This window comes from Capra hircus, chromosome 8 (assembly GCF_001704415.2).
Source record: "Capra hircus breed San Clemente chromosome 8, ASM170441v1, whole genome shotgun sequence".
Lineage (NCBI taxonomy): Eukaryota > Metazoa > Chordata > Mammalia > Artiodactyla > Bovidae > Capra > Capra hircus.
Window position 1 is genome coordinate 61,089,325 of NC_030815.1, and position 14,390 is coordinate 61,103,714.

At 36.8% G+C, this 14,390-nt stretch overlaps 1 protein-coding gene across 2 annotated transcripts in view; it reads left to right on the forward strand.

The window, feature by feature from the left end:
• Positions 1-14,390, forward strand: part of ZCCHC7 (zinc finger CCHC-type containing 7) — a 247,837-nt gene that overhangs the window by 194,747 nt on the left and 38,700 nt on the right. The gene's annotated exons all lie outside the window — the stretch shown is intronic.

The window sequence follows — 14,390 nt, forward strand, 5'->3', positions numbered from 1 at the left end:
TAAAGACAGTTATTAATGAAAACTCATGAGTCATATTCATATTCTTGCTATGACTCTTGAATTCTGCTTGGAAAGCTCTTCATTTCAGTTCGGTCACCCAGTCATATCCGATCTTTGCAACCCCATGAACTGCAGCACCCCAGGCCTCCCTGTCCATCACCACCTCCTGGAGTTTACTCAAACTCATGTCCATTGACTCGGTGATGCCATCCAACCATCTCATCCTCTGTCGTCCCCTTCTCCTCCTGCCCTCAATCTTTCCCAGCATCAAGGTCTTTTCCAATGAGTCAGCTCTTTGCATCAGGTGGCCAAAGTATTGGAGTTTCAGCTTCAACATCAGTCCTTCCAATGAACACTCAGGACTGATCTCCTTTAGGATGGACTGGTAGGATCTCCTTGCAGTCCAAGGAACTCTCAAGATTCTTCTCTAACACCACAGTTCAAAAGCATCAATTCTTCGGCACTCAGTTTTTTTTTATAGTCCAACTCTCACATCCATACATGACCATTGGAAAAACCATAGCCTTGACTAGACGGACCTTTGTTGGCAAAGTAATGTCTCTGCTTTTTAATATGCTGTCTAGGTTGGTAATAATTTTCCTTCCAAGGAGTAAGCATCTTTTAATTTCATGGCTGCAATCACCGTCTGCAGTGATTTTGGAAAAGCTCTTCACTTGTTAACTACTGTATAAAAGTATTGGTGTGAACTTCCAGAGTTTTACAATGTAAAGGGTAGAAAGATGGCTCAAGGCCTTCAGAAGTCAACCTACATTATTGGTACCTTCCAAAGGAAGAGAATCTGAAGTGTAGAAAGAATCTAAATTTTAAGTCTGCCAGAGTCTCTCTTCTTGCTGATAGCTTGTACATAAAAAGATAATTTAAAACTGTCTATATACATTGTAAAGTTAGGCTTTGCCAAAGGTCTGAAAGTTAAAATGATGCTGTACTTCATGAAAGTACATGGAGAAGATTTACTTACTGACAGTCTAGATGTTGTCAGTTTAAGTCCTCAGAATATCCTCTCAAGTTTCTGTTTTAAACGTGCAGATATTGTGGATATAATAAACACCTTTGATAATAAGCTTATTTAAAATATCACTGGCTCAGACGATAAAGAATCTGCTGCTGTGTGGGAGATCCAGTTCGATCCCTGTTTTGGGAAGATCCCCTGGAGAAGAGAATGGCTACCCACTCCAGTATTCTTACCTAGAGAATTCTATATATAGAGGAACCTGGTGGGCTGTATATACTCCATGGGGTTGCAAAGAGTCAGACACAACTGAGCAACTAACATTATAAAATAGATGAAAATATTTTCCAAATAAGAATCAGTTCAGTCACTCAGTCGTGTCTCACTCTTTGCAACCCCATGGGCTGCAGCATGCCAGGCTTCCCTGTCCATCACCAAGTCCCTGAGCTTACTCAAACTCATATCCATCAAGTCAGTGATGCTATCCAACTACCTCATCCTCTGTCATCCCTTGCTCTTCTGCCTTCAATCTTTCCCAGCATCAGGGTCTTTTCAAATGAGCCAGTTCTTCGCATCAGGTGGCCAAAGTATTGGAGTTTCAGCTTCAACATCTGTCCTTCTAATGAATATTCAGAACTGATTTCCTTTTAATAGTTTGATATATGCATTCAGTTAAATATGTGGTTCTGCTGACACCTGACTATTGAACTGACGTTATTGAGAATAAGGAAAATCAGGTTAGATATATTTGTTATTCTCACTTTTCACAGCATTTCAATATTTAAGCATAATGTTGAAGGAAGGAGTCATGGCTGGGATTGATTGTTTTGCTTAATTAAAAAAAAGGTTGAATAAGCTTATAAAATGCTTATTTACCTGGGAGACAACACCTTGCCTAGGAAGTTAAGTAGATTTCTGTGCTTAGAGGTCTCTTATTCTCTTGATGGGTGTTTGAAAAACTCATGATAATATGAGTGAAAATTCATGTGTGTTCATTGTTCAAGGAGTAAATCCCAGAATTAGCCATTAATAATTCGTTGGAACTGTTCCCAAACCACCTAATAAATGAACATGTGAACTTTTTGTGGTTAAAATTATGTTTAAACTTATGGAAATAACCTTAGCTGGATAAAAGTTCCACATTTTTAACTGAAGGAGTATAATTTAGCACAAGTCTAAAGAAGAGACCAATCCTTATTTTGAAGTTCAACTGAATGGTATGCTTTCTAGTCATATATGACTAACCCGATGAATTCCCCCAGCCTCCCCAAGTCTCCCTATAGTGCAGGCTTCATCGCTTAGTATTAGTCACTTTCAGTAGAACTAGCAGATTGAGAGCAGGTTTCTGTATTTTTCATGAAAGATTTGAGAATAAGTTTGTAGAGTGTAGAAATGGTTCCTTTTCCAGAGCCCCCTCAGTTCAGTTCAGTTCAGTCGCTCTCTTTGAGACCCCATGAATCAGTCCATTCTAAAGGAGATCAGCCCTGGGATTTCTTTGGAGGGAATTATGCTGAAGCTGAAACTCCAGTACTTTGGACACCTCATGCGAAGAGTTGACTCATTGGAAAAGACCCCCCTAGCTTCCACCAAAAAAGGAGAAAGATTGCCCTTGTACAGTCTCTAAAGCAAACAACTCTAAATATGAAAAGATATATAAACTTTAGTATTTTATTGAGAATTTTGTGGGACTTAGGAATGAACTTAATCTTCAGTGCAGTCACACTGAGAAGACATGAGTCTTTGATAAATAGAGCCAGCAGGCCACTGGGAATTTTGTTAAATATCTAACTCATTCTAGTTCTCACTTTGCAGTTAAATTTAACTTTTAAATCCAATAATAAGGACAAATTCTGGAGCTTAGTTATCTAAGCTATGAGTGTGGAAAATGAAATCAAGGAAGTCAGATCCTCATTAACACTTGGAAGCTAAAAGTTTTATTTATTAAGCATTACAGGCTAAGGTCAGCTCCCCTGAACTTGATAAATCCCATACAACTTTTTGATTGGGTTCTGGTCATCTTCCTTAAATAGTACACAGTGAAAGAAAATACAGCAACTGGAAAAGATTTTCAACCTCTGAAAGTATTCAGTCTTAATTATGAACATCATCTTTGTTAGTTTACTCATCTTTGAAAAAACAGCAGTCTTCTGATCCATAAACATGGATGTCTTTCCATTTGTTTGTGTCCTCTTATTTTTTTCAGAAAAATTAGTTTTCACTGTATAGATTTATCACTTCCTTGGCTCAGTTTATTACTAACTATTTTATTATATTGGAAGCTGTTATGAATGAGATAGCTCTCTTCACTTCTTTTTTAGACACTTCATCGTTAGTATGAAGGAATGCCAGTAATTTCTATAAGTTGATTTTGTAACCTGCCACTTAATTAGTTGCCACTAACCAACTAATCATCGATTAGTTCCAAGAGTTTTTTATTACTAATTCTTTAAGATTTTCTTTATGTAAGATCATATTGTCAGCAAATAATGACAATTTTACTCCTTTCTTTCCAATTTGAATGCCTGTTATTTCTTTGTCTTGCCTAATTGCTCTAGCTAGGACTTCCAGTACAGTCAATTCTCCGTATCCATGGGTTTTACATCCAGGGATACTAAGGGCCAGCTGTATTTATTGAACTATACCATTTTATACAAGGGACTTCAGCTTCCAAGGATTTTAGTATGCACAGGAGCTCCTGGAACCAGTCCCCCACAGATAACTGACAACTATCTGTGACAACTGAATAGGGGTGGTGAGAGTGGGCAACTTTGTCTGGTAGCTGATCTTAGAAGAAACCCTTTCAGTTTTTCTTCAATGATTATAATATTAACAGTGGTTTATCATATATGATCTTTATTATGTTATTTTGAGGTATGTAATGAATTATACTTACTGATTTGCATATGTTAAAACATTCTTGCATCCAGGTTGGATGCAAGAAAACATACATTGCACTTGGCCATGGTGATAATCCTTTTAATGTGTTCTTGAATTTGGTTTGCTCATATTATATGATACACCTCACAACTGTAACAGTGGCCATCAAGAAGTCAAGTGCTTGTGAAGATGTGGTGAAAAGGCAGCCCCTTACATACTGTTGGTGAGAATGTAAATTAGTTCAGCCTCTATGGACAACAATACAGAAATTCCCTTAAAAAATTAAAAATAAAGCTACCATATGATCCAGCAGTTCCACTTCTGAGTATATGCCAAAAGAAATGGAATCAGGGTTTTGACAAGATAGCACACCCATGTTTACAGCAGAATCATTCACAATAGGCCAGGGTATAGAAACAGCCCAAATGTCAATCAGTGGATGAGTGGATAAAAAAGATAACATGTATCTGCAATGGGATATTATTCAGCCACATGAGACGGAAAGATATCCTGCCATTTGTGACAGCATGGATATACGTTGAGCATTATGCTAAGCAAGATAAGTCAGACAAAGACAAGTATTACATAATATCACTTAAATGTGGAATCTGAAAATAAAAGTAAAACCTATAAAAAGAAAAAAGAACAGTAAAATGGTAATTACCAGGGGATAGAAGTGGGGGTATAATATAGATTGTATTTAAGGGTACAAACTTGAAACTAGCAGTAAATAAGCACAGTATAATGAATATAATCTATAATACTGTATAGTAATGATGTAGCATGATAGATATTACTTCCTTGACAGTCTTATTACAGTATATAAAAGTATTAAAAGTAATAAGGCCATGCACCTTAAATTTACAAACTGTAATGTGTCAGTTCAGTTCAGTTCCGTTCAGTTGCTTAGTCATGTCTGACTCTTTGCAACTCCATGGACCATAGCACGCCAGGCCTCCCTGTCTATCACCAACTCCTAGAGTTTACCCAGCTCATGTCCATTGACTCAGTGATGCCATCCAACCATCTCATCCTGTATCGTCCCCTTCTGCACGGCAGGCCTCCCTGTCTATCACCAGCTCCTGGAGTTTACCCAGCTCATGTCCATTGACTCAGTGATGCCATCCAACGATCTCATCCTCTGTCGTCCCCTTCTCCTCCTGCCCTCAATCTTTCCCAGCATCAGGGTCTTTTCAAATGAGTCAGTTCTTCGCATCAGGTGGCCAAAGATTTGGAGTTTCAACTTCAACATCAGTCCTTCCAATGAACACTCAGGACTGATCTCCTTTAGGATGGACTGGTTGGACCTCCTTGCAGTCCAAGAAACTCAAGATTCTTCTCTAACACCACAGTTCAAAAACATCAATTCTTCGGCACTCAGTTTTTTTTAATAGTCCAACTCTCACATCCATATATGACCACTGGAAAAACCATAGCCTTGACTAGACGGACCTTTGTTGGCAAAGTAATGTCTCTGCTTTTTAATATGCTATCTAGGTTGGTCATAACTTTCCTTCCAAGGAGTAAGCATCTTTTAGTTTCTTGGCTGCAGTCACCATCTGCAGTGATTTTGGAGCCCAAAAAATAAAGTCAGCCCCTGTTTCCACTGTTTCCAAATTCCTCATCAATTTGCCATGAAATGATGGGACCGGGTGCCATGATCTTAGTTTTCTGAATGTTGAGCTTTAAGCCAATTTTTTCACTCTCCTCTTTCACTTTCATCAAAAGGGTCTTTAATTCTTCACTTTCTGCCATAAGAGTGGTGTCATCGGCATATCTGAGGTTATTGATATTTCTTCCAGCAATCTTGATTCCAGCTTGTGCTTCATCCAGCCCAGTATTTCTCATGGTATACTCTGCATATAAGTTAAATAAGCAGGATGACAATATACAGCCTTGACATACTCCTTTCCCGATTTGGAACCAGTCTGTTCCATGTCAATTCTAACTGTTGCTTCCTGACCTGCATACAGGTTTCTCAAAAGGCAGGTCAGGTGGTTTGGTATTCCTGCTTCTTTTAGAATATTCCACAGTTTTTATCATGATCCGCACAGTCGAAGGCTTTGGCATAGTCAATAAAGCAGAAAGAGATGTTTTTCTGGAACTCTCTTGCTTTTTTGATGATCCAGTGGATGTTGGGAATTTGATCTCTGGTTCCTTTACTTTTTCTAAAACCAGCTTGAACATCTGGAAGTTCACGGTTCATGTATTGCTGAAGCCTGGCTTGGAGAATTTTAAGCATCACTTTACTAGCGTGTGAGATGAGTGCAATTGTGTGGTAGTTTGAGCATTCTTTGGCATTGCCTTTCTTTGGGATTGGAATGAAAACTGACCTTTTCCAGTCCTGTGGCCACTGGAGAGTTTTCCAAATTTGCTGGTATATTGAGTGCAGCACTTTCAGAGCATCATCTTTCAGGATTTGAAATAGCTCAACTGAAATTTCCTCACCTCCACTAGCTTTGTTCATAGTGATGCTTCCTACGGCCCACTTGACTTCTCATCCAGGATGTCTGGCTCTAGGTGAGTGATCACACCATCATGATTATTTGGGACGTGAAGATCTTTTTTGTACAGTTTTTCTGTGTATTCTTGCCACCTCTTCTTAATATTTTCTGCTTCTGTTAGGGTCCCTACCATTTCTGTCCTTTATTGAGCCCATCTTTGTATGAAATGTTCTCTTGGTATCTCTAATTTTCTTAAAGAGATCTCTAGTCTTTCCCATTCTCTTGTTTTCCTCTATTTCTTTGCATTGGTCGCTGAGGAAGGCTTTCTTATCTCTCCTTGCTATTCTTTGGAACTCTCCATTCAAATGGGTATACCTTTCCTTTTCTCCTTTGCTTTTCACTTCCCTTCTTCTCACAGCTACTTGTAAGACCTCCTCAGACAGCCATTTTGCACTTTTGCATTTCTTTTTCTTGGGGATGGTCTTGATTCCTGTCTCCTGTACAATGTCATAAACCTCTATCCATAGTTCATCAGGCACTCTTGTCTATCAGACCTAGTCCCTTAAATCTATTTCTCACTTCCACTGTATAGTCATAAGGGATTTGATTTAGGTCATACTTGAATGGTCTAGTGATTTTCTCTACTTTCTTCAATTTCAGTCTGAATTTGGCAATAAGGAGTTCATTATCTGAGCTACAGTCAGCTCCCAGTCTTGTTTTTGCTGACTGTATGGACCTTCTCCATCTTTGGCTGCAAAGAATATGATCAATCTGATTTCAGTGTCAACCATCTGGTGATGTCCATGTGTAGAGTCTTCTCTTGTGTTGTTGGAAGAGGGTGTTTGCTATGACCAGTGCGTTCTCTTGGTAAAACTCTATTAGCCTTTGCCCTGCCTCATTCTGTACTCCGAGGCCAAATTTGCTTGTTACTCCAGGTGTTTATTGACTTCCTACTTTTGCATTCCAGTCCCCTGTAATGAAAAGGACATCTTTTGGGGATGTTAGTTCTAGAAGGTCTTGTAGGTTTTCATAAAACTATTCAACTTTAGCTTCTTCAGCATTACTGGTTGGGGCATAGACTTGGATTACCATGATATTGAATGGTTTTCCTTGGAAAGAACAGAGATCATTCTGTCGTTTTTGAGATTGCATCAAGGACTGCATTTCGGATTCTTTTGTCGACTAGGATGGCTACTCCATTTCTTCTAAGGGATTCCTCTCCACAGTAGTAGATATAATGGTCATCTGAGTTAAATTCACGCATTCCAGTCCATCTTAGTTCACTTTTCCAGAATGTCGATGTTCACTCTTATTGTCTTCCAATTTGCTTTGACTCATGGACCTAACCAGGTTCCTCTGCAATATTGCTCTTTCCACCATCGAACCTTGCTTCTATCACCGGTCCCATCCACAACTGGGTGGTGTTTTTGCTTTGGCTCTATCCCTTCATTCTTTCTGGAGTTATTTCTCCACTATCTCCAGTAGCATATTGGGCACCTAGCAACCTGGGGAATTCATCTTTCAGTGTCCTATAATTTTGCCTTTTCATACTGTTCATGGGATTCTCAAGGCAAGAATACTGAAGTGGTTTGTCATTCCCTTCCCCAGTGGACCACATTCTGTCAGACCTCTCCACCATGACGCTTCCATCTTGGGTGGCCCCACATGGCATGATAAGCCATTCATTGAGTTGACAAGGCTGTGGTCTGTGTGATCAGATTCTCCTGTTGTCTGAGATCGTGGTTTCAGTCTGTCTGCTCTCCGATGTCCTCTCTCAGTGCTTACTGTCTTGGGTTTCTCTTACCTTGGACTTGGGGTATCTCTTCACGGCTGCTCCAGCAAAACGCAGCCGCCGCTCCTTGCCTCGAACATGGGGTAGCTCCTTTTGGCTGCCACCGCCCCCAGCCTCGGGCCTGGGGTAATCAACCAATCTAATGATCATTTCCTTGATTAAAAAATAACACAAACAGTAAGCTATTTAAGAAGTTCAAGAAATAAGTAAATTATATAATAAAATATGATGAACTAATCAAGCTTTCAGTTACATAATACAAAATAATTATGTCTGTAGTTAAAGATATTCAGGGAAAAGTACATACTCTAAGAATACTAATCATTCTAGGGTGGCTAACACTAATCATAGTAGGAGAATTTCAAATATATAGGAAGACCTGACTCAATTTTCAAATAAATTATGTCATTGGGTATTATTCTACACTTTTATTGTTTTTCCTTTTAGGCAGGAATCAATAATGAAGTAAATGATACTGTCTTAATAGTAAATCTTTTTCTCTTACGCACCTCATCACCTCTTCTACCTCTCTTGCTTTACATGGTTTAGGGATGCTTATACAGAACTCATTATAGTTGTAAGAATCTAGGACAATAGGAATGGTCTTTTAATGGAGTAGATAAAGATTTTCAGTGTAATAAAACACTCCTACTTTGCAGATCCATATAATTATAACTCCTTCCCTCTTCCTCACAAACTGAACATCTGATTGAGAAAACTAAAACTTGATCAAATCTAAACTTTGCCATAAATAAATTGATCAGAGACCTGTGCAGTCCTTGGCAGATAATACATTAGTTCCCACCATTGGCAAGATTCACATAAACCTCTTTTTTTTTTTTTTAAGATGAAGCAATAGAAAATAATTACAGGCGTATATGAAGAACTGGTAAATTAAAAATGGAATCAGAAATAAACTCAGCAAACAAAATAGTAGGAAACTGAGAGAATACTAACTCATTCTTTACAGTGTGGATACAGAAGATAGAGGAAAGGCAATGCAAAGCAAAATAAAGGAAATTCTGATCAAAAGTGCACACACTCAATATGTGGGAGAAAAAAGGCCCACATCTAGATGTATCCTAGTGAAATTTCTGAATATCAAACAAATAACAATCATGGAAACAAACACATTACACAAACACACATACAGTCAGGTTTGCATCAGACTTCTCCCATGCAATACTAAACACCAGGAAGCAGTAGAGAAATCTCTGGAGGCTAGAGCAGTCTGAGAAAAATAGATGATACAGCCAAGCTATTGTGCATTTGTAAATTTATTGAAAAAGAGAATAAGCAGCAATGAACAGTGAAATCAGGAAAGTATACAGTACATGTCTGAATACTTCCTCTTAATCTGCTTTTAAACTTAATACTAATTTTAGAAAAAAAAACTTTCAAAATTTAAAATCCATAATAATATGGATCATAGCAATTCCAATAAAATTAAAGTTTAACTAAAAGAAGAAAAAATAGGCCATATAACTTTAAAGTTACTAATTTTAAAATAATGCAAAGGAAACTTAAGATAGCAAATGATAGGGGGAAATGGAAATAAGAATATATAAAAAAGTTTGAGAATTAAAATAGGACCAAATATATCGATTATCACAATAAATGAATGTGTTAAATGCTCTTACTAGAAACAAAGACACCAATATCAGAAGCCATAAATGAAATAAAGAATAGACTTAACTTTAAAAAAGCATTTTATCCAAAGAGACCATTAATGAAGCTGAATAGCAAACCACAATTTGAAAAAGATTATTATAAAATATATAATGAGATAATTACATATAATATAAAAGACTCTTACAGATTAGTAGAAAAACAAATGCCTTAATAATGGTGCTCAGTGTTAGGTTGTGCTAGAAAAGTACATTTAAATAACTTTTTTTGAGTTAAGTGATAGATGTTTGCAAAGATACAGCTACAAGAATGTTCATCTCAGCGTGCTAAGTTGCTTTAGTCATGTCCGACTCTGTGCAACCCTATGGACTGCAGCCTGCCAGGCTCCTCTGTCCATGGGATTCTCCAGGCAAGAATACCGGAGTGGGTTGCCATGCCCTTCTCCAGGGGATCTTCCCGACCCAGGGACAGAACCCACATTTCTTATGTCTACCTGCATTGGCAGGTGGGTTCTTTACCATTAGAGTCTGGGTGGTTTGTAATAATGAAAATTAGAAACAATTCAAATATTTAAGTTTGAATTGAAGTATTCCAAACTGCTTACTGTAGTTACATCAAGAATTATAGGTGAAGGTTTTTAAAATTTCTATTGATCTTTATTTTCTGTTTTTATAATGAGCATATATTCATTTTATAATTTTCTTGTTGTTAAGTCGCTGAGGCATTCCCAACTCTTTGTGATCACGTGGACTGCAGCATACCAGGCTTCCTTGTCGTTCACTATCTCCCAGAGTTTGTTCAAATTCATGTGCATTGAGTAGGTGAGGCTATCTAACGATTCATCCTCTGATGCCTCCTTCTCTTTTGCCTTCAGTCTTTCTCAGCATCAGGGTCTTTTCCAATGAGTCAGCTCTTTCATATCAGGTGGCCAAAGTATGAGAGCTTCAGCATTAGTCCTTCCAGTGGATATTCAGGATTGATTTCCTTTAGGACTGACTGGTTTGATCTCTTTGCAGTCCAAGAGACTCTCAAGAGTCTTCTCCAGCACCACAGTTCTAAAGCATCAATTCTTTGGCACTCAACTTTCTTTATAGTCCAACTCTCACATCTATACATGACTACTGGAAAAACCATAGCTTTGACTAGACAGACCTTTGTTATCAAAGTGATTTCTCGGCTTTTTAATATGCTTGCTGTCTAGGTTTTCATAGCTTTCCTTCCAAGGAGCAAGCATCTTTTTTTTTTTTTTTTTTTTTTAACTTCATGGCTGCAGTCACTTTCTGCAGTGATTTTGGAACCCAGTAAAATAAAATCAATCACTGCTGTCACTTTTCCCCCTTCCATTTGCCATGAAGTGATAGGATTGGATGCCATGATCCTAGTTTTTTAATGTTGTGTTTCAAGCCAGCTTTTTCACTCTTTTCTTTCACCCTTGTCAAGAGGGTCTTTAGTTCCTCTTCACTGTCTGTCATTAGAGTAGTATCTTCTACATAACTGAGGTTGTTTATATTTCTCCCAGCAATCCTGATTCCAGCTTTTGAGTTATCCAGCCCAGCATTTCACATGATGTACTCTGCATATAACTTAAATAAGCAGGGTGACAATATACAGCCTTGTCATACTCCTTTCCCAATTTTGAACCAGTTGCTCCATGTCCAGTTCTAACTGTTGCTTCTTGACCCATATATAGGTTTCTACCTTGCAATTTAATGTGCACTATTCTATTGCTTCTTACAAACATTTTAGGAATAATATGGCAAGTAATCTTAAGTATGGTAAGTAAGCCAATCTAGTCATCCTTTTTTTCCTTTACTAATAAATTTACTTTTGTTTTGATGTTCAGTTTATGAATATGTATAGGTTTATGTAAACACCACCACAGCTAGGATACGAAACAGTTTTACCACCCTGAAAAACTTCCTCATACTTTATAGTCACATCCTCCCCTCATCCTTAAATTCTGGCAACCATTAATCTGTTCTCTATTACTATAGTTTGATCTTTTTGAGAATTTCATGTAAATGGAATTATACTATTGTAACTTTTGGAGACCAGCTTCTTTCACATAATATTTGAAGACTCATATGAGTTATTGCATGTATCAGTAGTTTGTTCCTCTGTAATATTTTATTTTATGGATGTATTGTAGTTTGCTTCTCCACTGAGGAACATTTGGATTATTTATAGCTATTGATTATCACATATAAAGCTACAGGGAGCATTTGTGTACAGTCTTTGTGTGAACATGGTTTTCAGTTCTCTGGAGTAAATTTTCAAATGGAGATTGCAGATCATATGATAAGTGTATACTTAACTTTATAGGAAACAGCTGTATTGTTTTCCAGAGTGTCTGTACAATTTTGCATTCCCACCAGAAAAATGAGACTCTCAGCAAAATGAGAGTTCTAATTGCTCTCTATCCTCACCAGCATCTGTTATTGTTAGTATTTTTTGTTTTGGCACTTTAATGGTTGGATAGTATCTATCTCACTGTGGTTTTAGTTTGCATTTGCTTAATGGCTAACAGTATTGAATATCCTTTCATATGCTTGTTTGTTATCCTTATATCATCTTTGATGAAGTGTCCAGATCCTTTCTCGACTTTTAATTAGAATTTTGAGATTTTTTTTCCAATATTTAGTTGTGTCTCTCGCTGGAAATGTGATATCTGTAAAGTTTCTCCTAGTTTATGGTTTGTTTTTAATTCTCTTGACAGTTTTTTGGTTTTTTTGTTTTTGTTTCTTGTTGTCTTGGCAGAGAAGAAGTTTTTAAATCTGGTGAGATCCAATTTATAAGTCTTTTCATTTATGGGTCAGGCTTTTGGCACCATTTTCAAGAACTTGTTACCCAACTGCAGTTAAAAAAATGTTCTCTTGTATATTCTTTCAGACATTTTATACTTTCATATTTTATATTTCAATCTATGATGCATCTTGAGTTCATGTTTGCATAGTGTGAGGTTTAGATCAAGGTTAATTTTTTTACACATGGGTAATCACTTGTTCCCTATTTTTTGAATAGACTATCTTTTCTCCATTGAATTGTTGTTGTATCTTTTTCAAAGATTCAGTGAAGTGATCACAATTGTGTGAATTGATTTCTGTACTCTCAATTCTCTTGTGTTGCACTTACTTAGGTATCTGTCCCAGCACCAAGACCGGTTCTCTTTATCTTTATAGTAAGTGTTAAAGTCACATAATTTGATTCTTTAAACTTTGTTCTTTTATGAAATTGCTGTAGCTGTTCTAGTTCTTTCCCTTTCCGTTTAATTGTACACTGAGTTGTCTATACTTACAGACAAATCTTGACGGGACTTTGGTCGATATTGTGTTCAATCTGTAAATCATTGTGGGAAGAATTGAGTCCACTATTTTGAGTCTTCCAGTCCATGAACATGGTATATATACCTCACCATTTATTTAGATCTTCTATAGTTTCTCTTGTCAGAGTTTTGTAGTTTTCCACATACACAAATCCCTTCATATTTAGGTTTATACCTAAATATTTCATCTTCTTGTAAATGGCATTTTTTTAATTTTGGTTTTAATTGTTATTGCTTGTATATAGAAAGAAATTTGATTGAAATACTCTGGAATGTTTGCAGTTATCTCAGGTGGTAATATAGGTAGCTTTTATTTTTGTTGATATGTATTTTCTATTCTTATAGTGAATATGCATTACTTTTATAATGTTTAATATTATTCTTTTATTTTAAAAAAAATTTCCAGGGACTAAAACTAGTAAAGATTGAGAAAACACTTTTGAACCTAAAGGAGATTACTTGTATACTTGACATGTCCTGGATGCTATAAGATTCTTAGAAGAAGATGAAAAGGAAATTTTCCCAGGAAATTTCTGTGAGAATAAACTGAATGACAGGGCATAATTATAAATCAAAAGAGTATAATGTGGTTGACTAAAGATGGATTAGGATTATTTCAGTAGTTTTAAACAATTAAACAGGTATTTCTTTGTAGCTGTTACCTGTGATGGACTTTGTGCAGTTGGTTTATAAGGAAAATTCTAAATTTTCCTTTTAAAATCATTTTACCTTTAGTTTATCTCTTATTAATCTATTTTAAAACTTTTGGTGCCTACTAGTGAGCTTAAGGAAACGGTGGTATAGCACCTTTGAGAACTAGTTTAGTTATTCAGAACACAAGCACCAATACCAAAGGGGTAATGAAATCAGCTTCTAGCAGTTTTAATTAAAGGATGTCATCAACATAGAGTTTTAATCGTTTTTCAGGGGATGTTTTGTTTATTTGTTTAAAAATGGGAGATCTCAGTTTGCTGAAAGTTATAGACAGTTAAGATGCTAGAGAGCAAGAAATAAAACTTGTGTCTTATCTTGTGTACGTGGATCATAAGCTGGATAGGTTACCAAAATAATAGGGATCTAGACCTCTAAAGTTTCTCCTTCCTGATATCCACTTTCCTCGCCTTCAGGTGATAGATCTCTGGTTACTATAACAAAGAAAGGCAAGAGGGAAAGGCTGGTGAGGAAGCTGGCGTTGTTATTATTGTTTAAACATTGTTGAAGAAAGGAATCAAGTAAGCTTGAGTAACCTGAAGAGAGTATGTCAGCTTTGAGACTGATGTAGAGGAGTACTTTTGTTTTATACCACTGATCAAAATATTTTAAGGTTTTTTAATTCCATAGCTTAACTATAAAGTA